The 17,932-nt window shown below is 48.4% G+C and overlaps 14 non-coding genes across 14 annotated transcripts; all 14 read right to left on the bottom strand.

Annotated features, from left to right (window-relative positions):
- Nucleotides 1–11,222: 11,222 nt before the first annotated feature.
- LOC119313812 lies at nt 11,223–11,341 on the bottom strand. Its single transcript, XR_005152076.1, has one exon. It is a non-coding gene; the product is annotated as a 5S ribosomal RNA (ribosomal RNA).
- A 366-nt stretch (nt 11,342–11,707) lies between these two features.
- On the bottom strand, nt 11,708–11,826 carry LOC119313834. Its single transcript, XR_005152097.1, has one exon. It is a non-coding gene; the product is annotated as a 5S ribosomal RNA (ribosomal RNA).
- A 366-nt stretch (nt 11,827–12,192) lies between these two features.
- LOC119313605 lies at nt 12,193–12,311 on the bottom strand. Its single transcript, XR_005151877.1, has one exon. It is a non-coding gene; the product is annotated as a 5S ribosomal RNA (ribosomal RNA).
- Nucleotides 12,312–12,678: 367 nt separating this feature from the next.
- On the bottom strand, nt 12,679–12,797 carry LOC119313641. The gene has a single exon (XR_005151912.1). It is a non-coding gene; the product is annotated as a 5S ribosomal RNA (ribosomal RNA).
- Nucleotides 12,798–13,164: 367 nt separating this feature from the next.
- Nucleotides 13,165–13,283, bottom strand: LOC119313674. Its single transcript, XR_005151944.1, has one exon. It is a non-coding gene; the product is annotated as a 5S ribosomal RNA (ribosomal RNA).
- A 367-nt stretch (nt 13,284–13,650) lies between these two features.
- Nucleotides 13,651–13,769, bottom strand: LOC119313544. Its single transcript, XR_005151819.1, has one exon. It is a non-coding gene; the product is annotated as a 5S ribosomal RNA (ribosomal RNA).
- Nucleotides 13,770–14,136: 367 nt separating this feature from the next.
- On the bottom strand, nt 14,137–14,255 carry LOC119313942. The gene has a single exon (XR_005152196.1). It is a non-coding gene; the product is annotated as a 5S ribosomal RNA (ribosomal RNA).
- Nucleotides 14,256–14,622: 367 nt separating this feature from the next.
- LOC119313604 lies at nt 14,623–14,741 on the bottom strand. The gene has a single exon (XR_005151876.1). It is a non-coding gene; the product is annotated as a 5S ribosomal RNA (ribosomal RNA).
- Nucleotides 14,742–15,108: 367 nt separating this feature from the next.
- On the bottom strand, nt 15,109–15,227 carry LOC119313640. The gene has a single exon (XR_005151911.1). It is a non-coding gene; the product is annotated as a 5S ribosomal RNA (ribosomal RNA).
- A 367-nt stretch (nt 15,228–15,594) lies between these two features.
- On the bottom strand, nt 15,595–15,713 carry LOC119313673. Its single transcript, XR_005151943.1, has one exon. It is a non-coding gene; the product is annotated as a 5S ribosomal RNA (ribosomal RNA).
- Nucleotides 15,714–16,080: 367 nt separating this feature from the next.
- On the bottom strand, nt 16,081–16,199 carry LOC119313543. The gene has a single exon (XR_005151818.1). It is a non-coding gene; the product is annotated as a 5S ribosomal RNA (ribosomal RNA).
- A 367-nt stretch (nt 16,200–16,566) lies between these two features.
- LOC119313884 lies at nt 16,567–16,685 on the bottom strand. Its single transcript, XR_005152142.1, has one exon. It is a non-coding gene; the product is annotated as a 5S ribosomal RNA (ribosomal RNA).
- A 366-nt stretch (nt 16,686–17,051) lies between these two features.
- On the bottom strand, nt 17,052–17,170 carry LOC119313453. The gene has a single exon (XR_005151737.1). It is a non-coding gene; the product is annotated as a 5S ribosomal RNA (ribosomal RNA).
- Nucleotides 17,171–17,537: 367 nt separating this feature from the next.
- On the bottom strand, nt 17,538–17,659 carry LOC119313899. The gene has a single exon (XR_005152155.1). It is a non-coding gene; the product is annotated as a 5S ribosomal RNA (ribosomal RNA).
- Nucleotides 17,660–17,932: the final 273 nt, after the last annotated feature.

Raw genomic sequence — 17,932 nt, 5'->3', positions numbered from 1 at the left:
GGCGACGTGGCGGCGATGCAGGGCTTCCGGGGAGCTGTGGAGCGGTGGGGACGAAGAGGGGGTCGTGGCGGAGCTTCTGAGCTAGTCGGGGGAGCGAGGGGTGGCCGGAGACGGCTGCTGTGGCGAACGGCGGCGACGGTGGTGTTCGGTCGTGTGAGAGGGAGAGCGAGGGAGAGGAGAGGAGAGCCGGGGGAGAGTGAGAGAGAGCAGGGGGAGAGGCGTGGCGTCGTCCAGGGCATCGAGCGAGGAGGGGAGGGCAGGCAAGCAGGCGAGCAGGTGGCGTGGCGCGGTGGCGCGCGCGCGTGCCGGCCACACTCCCCTCCCTCTGTCGGGACGAAGACGACAGAGGAGGGAGGTGGGCTGGGCCGGCTGCTGGCTGGGCCAGCCAGCTGGCTGGGCCGCACAGTGGAGGAGCCCAGGTAAGCTCCTCCTGTTATATATTTTTCTGTTTTTTTAATTTCTGACATTTGTTTTGATTTAAATAATATATTAAATCATTTATTTAACTTATGCCAATTTTTGCAGGAGCTATTTATATTATTCCAGAGCTCTTTTATAATTGGCATAATATTTGGGCATATATTAATATATATAATTAATATATTTCCAATGCAAATATTTATGCATTAATTCCAAATGCCCAAAATAAATGTCCATGAGCCACTAAAAATATTGGTTTGATTTTTATCTCTGTCCAATATTTTCAGAGAGCAACATGAGCATTTTCTTGGACCCTTTTGGAGAAATTTTTATTTGGGTCATTTTCAAAATGATTCTGAGGGTTTCACAGATCCCCATTTCAAGTTTCTGATGAAAGAGTAAACATGATGCAACACTCTAATGCATGACTAGCTAGGGTGTGACAACTCACCCCCACTCAAAAGAATCTCGTCCCGAGATTTGGGTTCCTCCGGGAAGAAGGCGGGGTACTCGAGTCGAAGACGATCCTCCCTTTCCCAAGTTGCTTCATCCTCAGAATGGTGCGACCATTGTACTTTGAGGAACTTGATGTTCTGACGTCGGGTGATACGTTCGGCCTGATCGAGGATACGAATGGGGTACTCTCGATATGTAAGATTATCTTGGAGATCAAGCGTTTCGTAGTCTACTCCACGGATAGGATCCGAGAAGCAACGCCTGAGTTGAGAAACATGGAAGATATCGTGGACTCTGGAGAGGTGCGGAGGTAGTTTGGCGAGAATGCGAAAAGGTCCAATGTAACGAGGAGCCAATTTGCCTTTGATACCGAAACGATGGGTTCCCTTCAGAGGGGTGACCCGAAGATAAGCCTTCTCGTCAACCTCGAAAGTCATAGCCTTATGTTTTCGGTCATATTGACTCTTTTGACGAGATTGGGCTGTTTTCAACTTTTCACGAACGATGCGAACTTGCTCTTCTGCTTCCTGAATCATATCCGGGCCAAAGAATTGTCTTTCCCCGGTCTCTGACCAGTTAAGGGGTGTTCGACACCGTCGTCCATAGAGAACTTCAAAAGGGGCTTTACCCAAGCTAGATTGATAGCTGTTGTTGTAAGCAAATTCGGCAAATGGAAGGCATTTCTCCCAACCCATTCCGAATGAGATAACAGAGGCTCGAAGCATGTCTTCTAGAATCTGGTTGACGCGTTCCACTTGACCACTCGACTGAGGGTGGAAAGCGGTGCTGAAGGAGAGACGGGTTCCCATAGCATTTTGGAAACTTTCCCAAAATCGAGAGGTGAAAAGACTTCCTCGATCCGAGTTAATTTCCAAAGGAACACCATGGAGAGACACTATTCGGGAGATGTATAAGTCTGCCAATTGACTAGCGGTTATACTCTCACGAACAGGTAGGAAATGGGCTACTTTGGAAAGACGATCGACAACGACGAAGATAGCATTATTCCCTCTCTTGGTCCTGGGAAAACCGGTAATGAAATCCATACTAATTTTATCCCATTTCCATTCAGGAATAGCTAAGGGTTGAAGGGTGCCAGCAGGCCGTTGATGCTCTGCTTTTACACGACGACAAACGTCGCAATTAGCAATATACTGAGCAATTTCTCTCTTCATCCTAGTCCACCAGAACCTCTGGCGTAGGTCCTGATACATCTTAGTACTACCGGGATGAATAGTGAGAGGAGATTCATGAGCCTCCTTAAGGATCAACTGCCGTAGATGCTGGTTCTTGGGAACCACTAGACGGTTCTCAAAGTACACAACACCACGATCATTTGTGGAGAAACAACTAGCACCTCCGCTAGCAATGTTCTCCTTGATCTTAGCTATTCCCTTATCTCGCTTCTGGGCAGCAATGATTTGATCCGTAAGAGTAGGTTTCGCCACCAAGGTGGAAAGAAATCCTTGAGGAACAATGTGAAGGTTAAGCTTCCGAAATTCCTCATGGAGAAGCGGTTGACTTTGTTGTAACATCAGATTGTTACAATAAGATTTACGACTTAGCGCATCAGCCATGACGTTGGCTTTCCCTGGGGTGTAGGTTATTCCTAAGTCGAAATCTGTGATCAGCTCGACCCAACGTCTTTGCCTGAGATTCAAATCCGGTTGGGTGAAGATGTACTTCAGACTTTGGTGATCAGTGAATATTTCGCAACGATTACCGAGGAGGTAATGTCGCCAGGTTTTAAGTGCATAGACTACGGCTGCAAGCTCTAGATCATGAGTAGGATAATTCTCCTCATGTGGGTGCAATTGCCGTGAAGCGTAGGCAATTACGTGTCGATCTTGCATGAGAATGCAACCTAGTCCTTGTCGCGAGGCGTCGCAGTAGATAACAAAGTCCTTGGAGAAGTCTGGCGGTACCAGTACGGGAGCAGAAGTCAGGCGTCTTTTCAGTTCCTGAAAGCTGTGCTCACATTGTGGAGTCCATTCGAACTTCTTATCTTTCTTGAGGAGTTCGGTTAGAGGTTTGGCAACTTTGGAGAAGTTCTCGACAAAGCGACGACAATAGCTCGCTAAGCCTAGAAAACTCCGAACTTGCTTGACCGATTCAGGTGGAGTCCAGTTGAGGACGGCTTGAACTCGCTCAGGGTTAACAGCAATACCTTTACCAGATATTACATGACCCAGATAGGTCACTTCTGATAACCAGAATTCACATTTAGAAAATTTGGCATAAAGGCGATGCTCTCGAAGTTTCTGCAACACTAGCCTTAGATGTTCGGCATGTTCTTCCTCGTTCTTGGAGTAGATGAGTATATCATCGAGGTAAACCACGACGAATTTATCCAAATACTCCATGAAGATTGAGTTCATTAACCGAGAAAAGGTGGCTGGAGCGTTGGTTAAACCGAAGGACATGACGGTGTACTCGTATTGGCCATAACGAGTAACAAAGGCCGTCTTAGGAATGTCCCCGTTTCTGATTTTGATTTGATGGTAGCCCAACCTCAAATCCATCTTGGAGAAGACTGAGGATCCAGCGAGCTGATCATATAGGTCGTTGATCCTGGGAAGCGGATATTTGTTCTTGATTGTGACCAAATTGACAGGTCGGTAATCTACAACCATCCGGTCCGTACCATCCTTCTTCTTGACGAATAGGACGGGGCAAGCCCACGGAGATGAACTAGGGCGGATGAAACCCTTTTTCAAGGATTCATCGAGTTGTTTCTTAAGCTCGGCTAGTTCTAGGGGTGCCATCTTATAGGGTCTTCTAGCAATCGGAACGGTTCCTGGAATGAGGTCTATTACGAACTCAACATCCCTGTCAGGTGGAACACCTGGCAATTCCTCTGGAAAGACATCCGGGAAGTCACGGACTACCGGAACGTCCTCAAGGTCTGGCAAAGGGCTGGCGTTAAGAGAATATAATTGTCGCTTGGCTATTCGGGTCAAGACATTGACTATCTTCCCCGAAGGATGGGTGAGTTGAACAGTCGTAGAGAAGCAATCAATTTGGGCATGATGAGCTGACATCCAGTCCATACCCAGAATGATATTAATATCTGAAGATTTAAGGGCTATCAAAGATGCGAGGAAAACAAGTCTGTCGACTTGGATTTCGTTTCCATGGCTTACTCTAGAAGTTTGCCATTTGGATCCCGGAGTTTGGATTACCATAGAGGTTGGCATATCACCGAATGCGATGTTATGCAAGCGAGCATAATTTTCAGATATAAAAGAATGAGAGGCTCCTGTATCGAAAAGAACAGATGCCGGGTGGCAATTAACAAGAAGCGTATCGAGAACGACGTTGGGATCCTCTTGAGCTTCTTCGGCAGAGATACAGTTGACATGGCCACGTGAAGCGGTGACCGGTTTAGCATGAAACACTTTCCCTGTCGGCTTGCCACGGCCAACAGCTTTAGCAGATTGATTGGGGTTGGTCTGGGGGCATTCACGCATATAGTGACCAGATTCCCCACACTTGAAACAAGTCACGGAACTGGTACGTGGAGGAGCATTATTGGTTGGACCTCCATAGGGCTTGGCCGGTGCAGACTGTTGAACGGGGCGAGGCGCCTGGAAAGATGGCCTCGGTGTGAACCTGGGTGGCAGGGCGGTGTTGGGTACCCACACGCGGCGCTTCTGAGGACCAGCACCGGATGAGGAACCCATATCACGTCCATGCTTGCGTGTTGCGTCATAGTCAGTCTGACCAGTTTCAGCACTGATGGCTTTGCAGACGGAGGTCGCGGCGAAGCTCAGGACTAAGGCCCTTACGGAACCTTGCTTGCTTCTTGGCGTCAGTAGACACTTCCTCAGTTGCATATCGTGCGAGATTACCAAACTCCCTGCTATAGGCATCCACAGAAAGTCGGCCTTGGGTGAAACTGCAAAATTCTTCACGTTTACGGTCCATGAGACCCTCCGGAATGTGATGTTCACGGAAAGCCTCGCTGAACTCAGCCCAAGTAGTGACATGGCCCGCTGGGCGCATAGCTCCATAATTCTCCCACCATAGACTGGTGGGGCCTTCAAGATGATATGCAGCAAAGGTGACCTTGTCAACCTCAGCTACTAGCGCGGAACGCAGCTTGTGAGAGATACTGCGAAGCCAATCATCAGCGTCGAGAGGCTCGACGGAGTGGTGGAACGTGGGTGGATGCAATTTGATAAAATCACTGAGTGACACCACGTTAGCCCTCTGATGGTGTGCTGTATTCTGTTCAATACGCTCCAACAAACGGTTTGTCTCCCGCTTGTTTCTCTCAGCTTCCATCATAACCTCGGCTAGTGAAGGAGGATGAGGCAGATTTTCATTCCTGGCTTCACTGCCTTCGGCCTGCTCTTGAGAAGCAGGGTTAGCGCACGTGTTGACCATCCTAGGTAAACAAGACAATGATTTAGTCAGGATGATAAAATTCCGACATAGGATAAAAATGCAAGGAATGACTCGAAATGCAAGATGATCATCCGTATGACATGGTAGATACAGAAACTGCTTCTTTATTCCATCGTCATACACACCATACAGGGTTTAGTACAAGACCAAACAAAGTACTATTACGGTGAAAAGAGGATTACATCTCATCGGAGACATTCCAAGCTCCTATACATTATTTTTCTACATCTCCGGAAAGAGTACAACTAGGTCATATCCCACGAGTCACGCAGGACGATAGACGACACAGCTAGTGCAAACTAGTGATACTACCACTAACTCAGACCGATCCGTAGTAGTCCTCGTAAAAGTCACCTCCATAGCCTGGAAGTTCAACATGATCATCCGGAAACAGACGGTCTCGCGGAGCTTGTGGACCATAGGGGCTAGGATGAGGTCGTGGACCGACAAACGGTGGCCTGCGGGGACCGCGAGGTGGGGTGATGCCTCCTACATCACGCCAAACCATCACGTCTGGCAGAGCAGATCTCACAGGATAGAGATCGCGCATATCTGAGAATCCAGCTTGCACCGCCGGTGCGAACCGAGTCAAAGTAGCCCAGTGATCAGCACGGGTATTGAAGAGCTCTAACCTTAAGGCCCGATTTTCACGGTCCTTATCCTCGAGCATCTCAGCAGTGGTGCGAGTCCGTGAATCCTCCTGAGTGGGGTCAGCATAAATAGCCTCGAGATACCCTTGTGCTCCCGGAAGTGATCCTGGCATATACCGGAAGTCAGAGTCCCGAAATAAACCAGATCTGACTCGCATAATGGTCATCATAGAGTAGGCGGCGTCCTGCACAGCCATCTCAATAGTAACCCCGAGTCCATAGGAGCAGTGAAGAGGCTCGGTGGATCCAGGATAAGATGGAAATATCCTGACAGTGCAGAGATACTGGCTTTGATTAAAATCTCGGAATTGCTCTTCGACCGTGTACTCAGGATACCAGCGGTATCCAGCCTCAGTCATTACCCTGACCAACTTGGCAGTATGGCCGGGTACATCTAGGCATCGAGTCAGGCGAACCACTTGATTGAGGTCGCGAGTGGCCATCTGAAAGCACAATCATAATGCAAAGGCATTAGAATTTCTAGCAAAATTTCGGCAGCATAACAGCTGTAAATGCTCAAGAAGGATTTTGAGACATTTGACAAAGGATTTCGTACACATTCAACATCATCATATCCAAGTTCTGAATCCATTCTAACAACATAATGTGGTAGTAGAACTGAACTAGGCTTGTATCCATCAAACTTATAAGGTACTACTGATTAGTAACACGTGATCCTGATAGAGAGAATAGATCCTAATTCCTTAACCCCCGGTAGAAGAATGGACTGACTCAGATCAGAAGTCATAAGGTAAAAGGAGTAAAAAGAGCCTTACGTTCCATCCCACAAACAATTCCCCTACATATAACTAAAGAATTTCTAGACTCAACATCGACCAGTTTGGCTTGGAGAACCTACAGGCAGTCCGGCTCTGATGCCAACGCTGTCAGGACCCCGACTCGATGTCACATCGATCTAGCTGGTAACACCTCATATCACTTTGCGGCCTCACGCACGGTATCCCCACGGGTGTCGTCTTACCTTTTCCCGGGACCGTTTGCGCCTTTTGGCTCACGTATATGATAGTGTCGCTAGCATCCATATGATAAAGAGCCCGGGCTGACATGACTAGTCGTAAACCCAAAGTGGCACAGACTTACAGGGACAGGCATTCATGACCCAGCTTCGAACGTGTCGGCCATCAGCAAGTGGGTCCGGGCTGTAGCACTGGGCTAGCAGGACTCCGGTAAACCGGGCTGTAGCGGGCTAACAGGACTCCGGTACTCAAAGCGTGACATTCCCCCGAAGGGACAGACACAGGAACGAAGAAGGACACATGCCGGCCAGCCTAAGTGTTCCAGAGCAGTAGCAAGCTACCATGGCTCAGCGGTAACACTAGGAGACATTTCCCGGTAAGAGAGGCTACCAAAGATAAACAACTAGATAGTCAGATCCCACACATACCAAGCATTTCAATCATACACACAATATGCTCGATATGTGCAAATACAACGAAGCATCACAACATGACTCTATGACACAAGTACCTTATTTAAGGCTCAGTGAGCCATACATAACATACACAAAGGTACGGGTCTCACGACCCCACATACAAGTCATACAGTCATACAAACCAGCAGCGGAAGTAACTTGTCTGAGTACAGACAACTAATAAAATAAAAGAGGCTTGGAAAGCCTAGCTATACTACGTGGTCCATCACAAGCTCAGGGTCACCACCTGGGTCTTTAGCCTACTCGTTGATGTCAACGTCTACATAGAACCCATCAGAAGGGGTTGCAGCGTCTTCTGTAAAAATGTAGATTATAGCAACATGAGTACAAAGGTACTCAGCAAGACTTACATCAGATCCTACATACATGCATAGTATCAAGAAGGGTTGGTGGAGTTATTGCAGCAAGCCAGCTTTGACTCTTGGCTAGACTATCCTATGAGACTCCAACTTGAAATGGTTTTGCGCACACGAGTCCACTACTCACCAATTCAATACACTACCGAGGATCCACCTCCGTCTTCCTACTGAAGAGCCATCCTCGGCACTCACACTTATCTTGAGGCTTTTAACAGTTTCCATTTACTTGTCTATGAACTGTATAGGCAACCAAGCAGTCCTTTACCGCGGACGCGGCTATTCGAATAGATCATGTTAACCCTGCAGGGGGTACTTCTTCATACACGCTCTCACCACTTACCGTCGTTTACACGACATGTACTCGGCAACCTTCAAGCGGAAGCCCAACGTGGGTGTCGGCCACGACCTACCTAATCACCTAAGCCTCCAGTCCAGGTTTATCGCCTATTCAGGTTCCATCCGCAGGGAGTCCGGCCGAGGTTTCCCATACGGCCCCGAACGATGTGAACAGGGTTCCCGAGATACCTAACGGGTATTCGGTACACCGTGCCACGTACCTACCGCATCACAGCCCACCCCTACGGTCAGCGCTGTCCACGGCCTCCAGTAGGCTACAAACACCAGAAACTACTTGCAACTCCTGGACGGAGAACTAGGGTGAATAAGAAGCCGAGAGGGTCCATTGGTTTCGGGCCCAATGCATGGTAGTAGCTGATTCTTAAATCACACATACAGATCTCAGTGCTTAAGTCGGCTTCAATGAAACAACCCACCATGTACTCCTACATGGCCTCTCATCGATACCTTTACCAAATCGTGTTCACCACACCACTCTCATTACCGACATAAACATTTCACTCTAGCCCATCACCCAGATGAACCAGACCTGACACGACTCTAAGCATAGCAGGCATAGCAAGGTAGGAACAACACATACATATGGCTCAATCAACTCCTACACATGCTAGTGGGTTTCATCTAGTTACTGTGGCAATGACAGGTCATGCAGAGGAAATGGGTTCAACTACCGTAGCACACAGCAGTTTGAAACGCGTTGTCTTAATGCAGTAAAGGAGAGCAGGAGCGAGAACATGGGATTGTATCGATATGATCAAATGGTTGGTTGCTTGCCTGATGGTTCGATGCACTGATATGGTTCTTCTTTAGGGTAATCACGGTACTCCTCGGGGACAGAACCTGTCGCAAAGGACATCGATACACAAGCATCACCAAACAATGTGCAACAATATGATGCATGCATGAAACATGGCAATATGAGTGTGTTGGGCTAATGCAACTAGAACCAGAAGGGTTTGAACAAATTTGAATCAAAGATTCAAATTTCAAATTCAAACATGGCCTTTTAAAAGTGCTTTTCCTTGTTATGCTTAAAACATCAATTTAACTTGTTTGATCATGCATGAAAATAGTACAGATGGGTAGATTGGATTTTTCTGATCATTTTTCATATATAATTTGTCCAATTTGGAGTTACAGAATAAAAGTTATGAATTTTTGAAGTTTAAATAATATTCTGGAATTTCCTGATTTAAATTAAATCCAGAAATATAATTATTGCGCCAGCATGACGTCAGCATGACGTCAGTGGTCAACTGCGGCTGGCTGAGGTCAAACCTGACGTGTGGGGCCCACACGTCAGTGACAGGGGGGGTTAAACAGGATTAAATTAATCCTAATTAGGGATTAGTGGCGCTGGGGCCCACTGTCAGTGTCAGGGGGGGTTGACTAACAGTAGTTTAGCGCTAATCTAACCACCTGGCCGACAGGGCCCACGCGTCAGTGACCCTGGGAGGTCAAACCCCAGGTCGGACAAGTCAAACCCCACCGGCGACTTGACGCCGGCGAGGTCCGAGACGGCGGCGAAAGTGCTTTTTGCCATTCCGGCAACCAAATGGACGGCGGAAGGCATCTACGTGTTGCTGAGGTTGAGCCGCGACTATTGGTGGTGGTGGTTGGGTTCGGGGTGGCCGGAGTTGACGGCGGCGAGCTCGGCTGCGGCGGCCGGAGTTCGGGTGCGGTCGGAATCGGCGTTGCAGGGCGTTAGAAGAGGTGTTGGTGCGTGCTACGTGCTCCTGGTGAGGTGTGGAGCACGACGGTGTGCTCGGTTGGGCGCTACGGCGACCGTGGCCACGACGGCGACATCGCCGGCGGCGTGGAGCTCTCGGCCAAGGTGGGGCTAGGGCCTAGAGGTCGAAAGAGACCAGGGGAGAAGGGGGAAACGATCCGGGGGCTCACCGCGGTTGCAGTGGGCGTCGAAGCGGGCTCGGGGACGCGCCGGAGACGACGAATTCGACGGCGACGATGATCGGAGCCCGAAGAGGGGAACGGCGACGTGGCGGCGATGCAGGGCTTCCGGGGAGCTGTGGAGCGGTGGGGAGGAAGAGGGGGTCGTGGAGGAGCTTCTGAGCTAGTCGGGGGAGCGAGGGGTGGCCGGAGACGGCTGCTGTGGCGAACGGCGGCGACGGTGGTGTTCGGTCGTGTGAGAGGGAGAGCGAGGGAGAGGAGAGGAGAGCCGGGGGAGAGTGAGAGAGAGCAGGGGGAGAGGCGTGGCGTCGTCCAGGGCATCGAGCGAGGAGGGGAGGGCAGGCAAGCAGGCGAGCAGGTGGCGTGGCGCGGTGGCGCGCGCGCGCGCCGGCCACACTCCCCTCCCTCTGTCGGGACGAAGACGACAGAGGAGGGAGGTGGGCTGGGCCGGCTGCTGGCTGGGCCAGCCAGCTGGCTGGGCCGCACAGTGGAGGAGCCCAGGTAAGCTCCTCCTGTTATATATTTTTCTGTTTTAATTTCTGACATTTGTTTTGATTTAAATAATATATTAAATCATTTATTTAACTTATGCCAATTTTTGCAGGAGCTATTTATATTATTCCAGAGCTCTATTATAATTGGCATAATATTTGGGCATATATTAATATATATAATTAATATATTTCCAATGCAAATATTTATGCATTAATTCCAAATGCCCAAAATAAATGTCCATGAGCCACTAAAAATATTGGTTTGATTTTTATCTCTGTCCAATATTTTCAGAGAGCAACATGAGCATTTTCTTGGACCCTTTTGGAGAAATTTTTATTTGGGTCATTTTCAAAATGGTTCTGAGGGTTTCACAGATCCCCATTTCAAGTTTCTGATGAAAGAGTAAACATGATGCAACACTCTAATGCATGACTAGCTAGGGTGTGACAATAATGTCCTATACTACTTACTCTCCCGCTCAATCACGGAGACGAGTTTTCCACGGTTTCCACCCCTCCCTCCATACCGCAGCAACACGAGTTTTTTCCACCCCTTTCAGAACGCGCTCTTCGCGCCACAAAGCCGCCCCAAGACGCACGAGCAATAAGCATCGAGCTTAAACATATCGCAAACGTCAAAAATAATATAACGGGATTAATATATATCGCGCACGTGCGATATGTTTGTCACAAGGCGCAAAAAATAATTAAAAAGGGAATGCAACACAAGGACTTCCCAGGAGGTCACCCATCCTATTACTACTCTCGCCCAAGCACGCTTAACTTTGGAGTTCTGATGGGATCCGATGCTTTAGTGCTGGTATGATCGCATCCGACATGTTTCCCCGTCTTCGTCCCTTATGCTTGCTACTCCCAGGTCCGCTCCAAAGACGATTCTACATTCTCACTACCATTACAATCGTTCCCTAACAATGGATAATGTCCTATACTACTTACTCTCCCGCTCAATCACGGAGACGATTTTCCACGGTTTCCACCCCTCCCTCCATACCGCAGCAACACGAGTTTTGTCCACCCCTTTCAGAACGCGCTCTTCGCGCCACAAAGCCGCCCCAAGACGCGCGAGCAATGAGCATCGAGCTTAAACATATCGCAAATGTCAAAAATAATATAACGGGATTAATATATATCGCGCACGTGCGATATGTTTGTCACAAGGCGCAAAAAATAATTAAAAAGGGAATGCAACACAAGGACTTCCCAGGAGGTCACCCATCCTATTACTACTCTCGCCCAAGCTCGCTTAACTTTGGAGTTCTGATGGGATCCGGTGCTTTAGTGCTGGTATGATCGCATCCAACATGTTTCCCCGTCTTCGTCCCTTATGCTTGCCACTCCCAGGTCCGCTCCAAAGACGATTCTACATTCTCACTATCATTACAACCGTTCCCTAACAATGGATAATGTCCTATACTACTTACTCTCCCGCTCAATCACGGAGACGATTTTCCACGGTTTCCACCCCTCCCTCCATACCGCAGCAACACGAGTTTTGTCCACCCCTTTCAGAACGCGCTCTTCGCGCCACAAAGCCGCCCCAAGACGCGCGAGCAATGAGCATCGAGCTTAAAACTATCGCAAACGTCAAAAATAATATAACGGGATTAATATATATCGCGCACGTGCGATATGTTTGTCACAAGGCGCAAAAAATAATTAAAAAGGGAATGCAACACGAGGACTTCCCAGGAGGTCACCCATCCTAGTACTACTCTCGCCCAAGCTCGCTTAACTTCGGAGTTCTGATGGGATCCGATGCTTTAGTGCTGGTATGATCGCATCCAATATGTTTCCCCGTCTTCGTCCCTTATGCTTGCCACTCCCAGGTCCGCTCCAAAGACGATTCTACATTCTCACTACCATTACAACCGTTCCCTAACAATGGATAATGTCCTATACTACTTACTCTCCCGCTCAATCACGGAGACGAGTTTTCCACGGTTTCCACCCCTCCCTCCATACCGCAGCAACACGAGTTTTTTCCACCCCTTTCAGAACGCGCTCTTCGCGCCACAAAGCCGCCCCAAGACGCGCGAGCAATGAGCATCGAGCTTAAAACTATCGCAAACGTCAAAAATAATATAACGGGATTAATATATATCGCGCACGTGCGATATGTTTGTCACAAGGCGCAAAAAATAATTAAAAAGGGAATGCAACACGAGGACTTCCCAGGAGGTCACCCATCCTAGTACTACTTTCGCCCAAGCACGCTTAACTTCGGAGTTCTGATAGGATCCGGTGCTTTAGTGCTGGTATGATCGCATCCGACATGTTTCCCCGTCTTCGTCCCTTATGCTTGCCACTCCCAGGTCCGCTTCAAAGACGATTCTACATTCTCACTACCATTACAACCGTTCCCTAACAATGGATAATGTCCTATACTACTTACTCTCCCGCTCAATCACGGAGACGAGTTTTCCACGGTTTCCAGCCCTTCCTCCATACCGCAGCAACACGAGTTTTTTCCACCCCTTTCAGAACGCGCTCTTCGTGCCACGAAGCCGCCCCAAGACGCGCGAGCAATGAGCATCGAGCTTAAACATATCGCAAACGTCAAAAATAATATAACGGGATTAATATATATCGCGCACGTGCGATATGTTTGTCACAAGGCGCAAAAAATAATTAAAAAGGGAATGCAACACGAGGACTTCCCAGGAGGTCACCCATCCTAGTACTACTCTTGCCCAAGCACGCTTAACTTCGGAGTTCTGATGGGATCCGGTGCTTTAGTGCTGGTATGATCGTATCCAACATGTTTCCCCTTCTTCATCCCTTATGCTTGCCACTCCCATGTCCTCCCCAAAGACAATTCTACATTCTCACTACCATTACAACCATTCCCTAACAATGGATAATGTCCTATACTACTTACTCTCCCGCTCAATCACGGAGACGAGTTTTCCATGGTTTCCACCCCTCCCTCCATACCGCAGCAACACGAGTTTTTTCCACCCCTTTCAGAACGTGCTCTTCGCGCCACAAAGGCGCCCCAAGACGCGCGAGCAATGAGCATCGAGCTTAAACATATCGCAAACGTCAAAAATAATATAACGGGATTAATATATATCGCGCACGTGAGATATGTTTGTCACAAGGCGCAAAAAATAATTAAAGAGGGAATGCAACACGAGGACTTCCCAGGAGGTCACCCATCCTAGTACTACTCTCGCCCAAGCACGCTTAACTTCGGAGTTCTGATGGGATTCGGTGCTTTAGTGCTGGTATGATCGCATCCGACATGTTTCCCCGTCTTCGTCCCTTATGCTTGCCACTCCCAGGTCTGCTCCAAAGACGATTCTACATTCTCACTACCATTACAGCCGTTCCCTAACAATGGATAATGTCCTATACTACTTACTCTCCCGCTCAATCACGGAGACGAGTTTTCCACGGTTTCCACCCCTCCCTCCATACCGCAGCAACACGAGTTTTTTCCACCCCTTTCAGAACGCGATCTTCGCGCCACAAAGCCGCTCCAAGACGCGCGAGCAATGAGCATCGAGCTTAAACATATCGCAAACGTCAAAAATAATATAACAGGATTAATATATATCGCGCACGTGCGATATGTTTGTCACAAGGCGCAAAAATTAATTAAAAAGGGAATGCAACACGTGGACTTCCCAAGACGTCACCCATCCTATTACTACTCTCGCTCAAGCACGCTTAACTTTGGAGTTCTGATGGGATCCGGTGCTTTAGTGCTGGTATGATCACATCCGACGTGTTTCCCCGTCTTCGTCCCTTATGCTTGCCACTCCCAGGTCTGCTCCAAAGACGATTCTACATTCTCACTACCATTACAACCGTTCCCTAACAATGGATAATGTCCTATACTAATTACTCTCCCGCTCAATCACGGAGACGAGTTTTCCACGGTTTCTACCCCTCCCTCCATACCGCAGCAACACAAGTTTTTTCCACCCCTTTCAGAACACGCTATTCGCGCCACAAAGCCGCCCCAAGACGCGCGAGCAATGAGCATCGAGCTTAAAACTATCGCAAACGTCAAAAATAATATAACGGGATTAATATATATCGCGCACGTGCGATATGTTTGTCACAAGGCGCAAAAAATAATTAAAAAGGGAATGCAACACGAGGACTTCCCAGGAGGTCACCCATCCTAGTACTACTCTCGCCCAAGCTCGCTTAACTTCGGAGTTCTGATGGGATCCGATGCTTTAGTGCTGGTATGATCGCATCCAATATGTTTCCCCGTCTTCGTCCCTTATGCTTGCCACTCCCAGGTCCGCTCCAAAGACGATTCTACATTCTCACTACCATTACAACCGTTCCCTAACAATGGATAATGTCCTATACTACTTACTCTCCCGCTCAATCACGGAGACGAGTTTTCCACGGTTTCCACCCCTCCCTCCATACCGCAGCAACACGAGTTTTTTCCACCCCTTTCAGAACGCGCTCTTCGCGCCACAAAGCCGCCCCAAGACGCGCGAGCAATGAGCATCGAGCTTAAAACTATCGCAAACGTCAAAAATAATATAACGGGATTAATATATATCGCGCACGTGCGATATGTTTGTCACAAGGCGCAAAAAATAATTAAAAAGGGAATGCAACACGAGGACTTCCCAGGAGGTCACCCATCCTAGTACTACTTTCGCCCAAGCACGCTTAACTTCGGAGTTCTGATAGGATCCGGTGCTTTAGTGCTGGTATGATCGCATCCGACATGTTTCCCCGTCTTCGTCCCTTATGCTTGCCACTCCCAGGTCCGCTTCAAAGACGATTCTACATTCTCACTACCATTACAACCGTTCCCTAACAATGGATAATGTCCTATACTACTTACTCTCCCGCTCAATCACGGAGACGAGTTTTCCACGGTTTCCAGCCCTTCCTCCATACCGCAGCAACACGAGTTTTTTCCACCCCTTTCAGAACGCGCTCTTCGTGCCACGAAGCCGCCCCAAGACGCGCGAGCAATGAGCATCGAGCTTAAACATATCGCAAACGTCAAAAATAATATAACGGGATTAATATATATCGCGCACGTGCGATATGTTTGTCACAAGGCGCAAAAAATAATTAAAAAGGGAATGCAACACGAGGACTTCCCAGGAGGTCACCCATCCTAGTACTACTCTTGCCCAAGCACGCTTAACTTCGGAGTTCTGATGGGATCCGGTGCTTTAGTGCTGGTATGATCGTATCCAACATGTTTCCCCTTCTTCATCCCTTATGCTTGCCACTCCCATGTCCTCCCCAAAGACAATTCTACATTCTCACTACCATTACAACCATTCCCTAACAATGGATAATGTCCTATACTACTTACTCTCCCGCTCAATCACGGAGACGAGTTTTCCATGGTTTCCACCCCTCCCTCCATACCGCAGCAACACGAGTTTTTTCCACCCCTTTCAGAACGTGCTCTTCGCGCCACAAAGGCGCCCCAAGACGCGCGAGCAATGAGCATCGAGCTTAAACATATCGCAAACGTCAAAAATAATATAACGGGATTAATATATATCGCGCACGTGAGATATGTTTGTCACAAGGCGCAAAAAATAATTAAAAAGGGAATGCAACACGAGGACTTCCCAGGAGGTCACCCATCCTAGTACTACTCTCGCCCAAGCACGCTTAACTTCGGAGTTCTGATGGGATTCGGTGCTTTAGTGCTGGTATGATCGCATCCGACATGTTTCCCCGTCTTCGTCCCTTATGCTTGCCACTCCCAGGTCTGCTCCAAAGACGATTCTACATTCTCACTACCATTACAGCCGTTCCCTAACAATGGATAATGTCCTATACTACTTACTCTCCCGCTCAATCACGGAGACGAGTTTTCCACGGTTTCCACCCCTCCCTCCATACCGCAGCAACACGAGTTTTTTCCACCCCTTTCAGAACGCGATCTTCGCGCCACAAAGCCGCTCCAAGACGCGCGAGCAATGAGCATCGAGCTTAAACATATCGCAAACGTCAAAAATAATATAACAGGATTAATATATATCGCGCACGTGCGATATGTTTGTCACAAGGCGCAAAAATTAATTAAAAAGGGAATGCAACACGTGGACTTCCCAAGACGTCACCCATCCTATTACTACTCTCGCCCAAGCACGCTTAACTTTGGAGTTCTGATGGGATCCGGTGCTTTAGTGCTGGTATGATCACATCCGACGTGTTTCCCCGTCTTCGTCCCTTATGCTTGCCACTCCCAGGTCTGCTCCAAAGACGATTCTACATTCTCACTACCATTACAACCGTTCCCTAACAATGGATAATGTCCTATACTAATTACTCTCCCGCTCAATCACGGAGACGAGTTTTCCACGGTTTCTACCCCTCCCTCCATACCGCAGCAACACAAGTTTTTTCCACCCCTTTCAGAACACGCTATTCGCGCCACAAAGCCGCCCCAAGACGCGCGAGCAATGAGCATCGAGCTTAAACATATCGCAAACGTCAAAAATAATATAACGGGATTAATATATATCGCGCACGTGCGATATGTTTGTCACAAGGCGCAAAAATAATTAAAAAGGGAATGCAACACGAGGACTTCCCAGGAGGTCACCCATCCTAGTACTACTCTCGCCCAAGCACGTTTAACTTCAGAGTTCTGATGGGATCCGGTGCTTTAGTGCTGGTATGATCGCATCCGACATGTTTCCCCTTCTTCGTCCCTTATGCTTGCCACTCCGATGTCCTCCCCAAAGACGATTCTACATTCTCACTACCATTACAACCATTCCCTAACAATGGATAATGTCCTATACTACTTACTCTCCCGCTCAATCACGGAGACGAGTTTTCCACGGTTTCCACCCCTCCCTCCATACCGCAGCAACACGAGTTTTCTCCACCCCTTTCAGAACGCGCTCTTCGCGCCACAAAGGCGCCCCAAGACGCGCGAGCAATGAGCATCGAGCTTAAACATATCGCAAACGTCAAAAATAATATAACGGGATTAATATATATCGCGCACGTGAGATATGTTTGTCACAAGGCGCAAAAAATAATTAAAAAGGGAATGCAACACGAGGACTTCCCAGGAGGTCACCCATCCTAGTACTACTCTCGCCCAAGCACGCTTAACTTCAGAGAAGTTCTGATGGGATACGGTGCTTTAGTGCTGGTATGATCGCATCCGACATGTTTCCCCTTCTTCGTCCCTTATGCTTGCCACTCCCAGGTCCGCTCCAAAGATGATTCTACATTCTCACTACCATTACAACCGTTCCCTTACAATGGATAATGTCCTATACTACTTACTCTCCCGCTCAATCACGGAGACGAGTTTTCCATGGTTTCCACCCCTCCCTCCATACCGCAGCAACACGAGTTTTTTCCACCCCTTTCAGAACGCGCTCTTCGCGCAACAAAGCCGCTCCAAGACGCGCGAGCAATGAGCATCGAGCTTAA

The sequence above is a fragment of the Triticum dicoccoides genome, chromosome 5B (genome assembly GCF_002162155.2).
Source record: "Triticum dicoccoides isolate Atlit2015 ecotype Zavitan chromosome 5B, WEW_v2.0, whole genome shotgun sequence".
Lineage (NCBI taxonomy): Eukaryota > Viridiplantae > Streptophyta > Magnoliopsida > Poales > Poaceae > Triticum > Triticum dicoccoides.
This window is presented reverse-complemented; position numbering and strand designations above follow the sequence as displayed.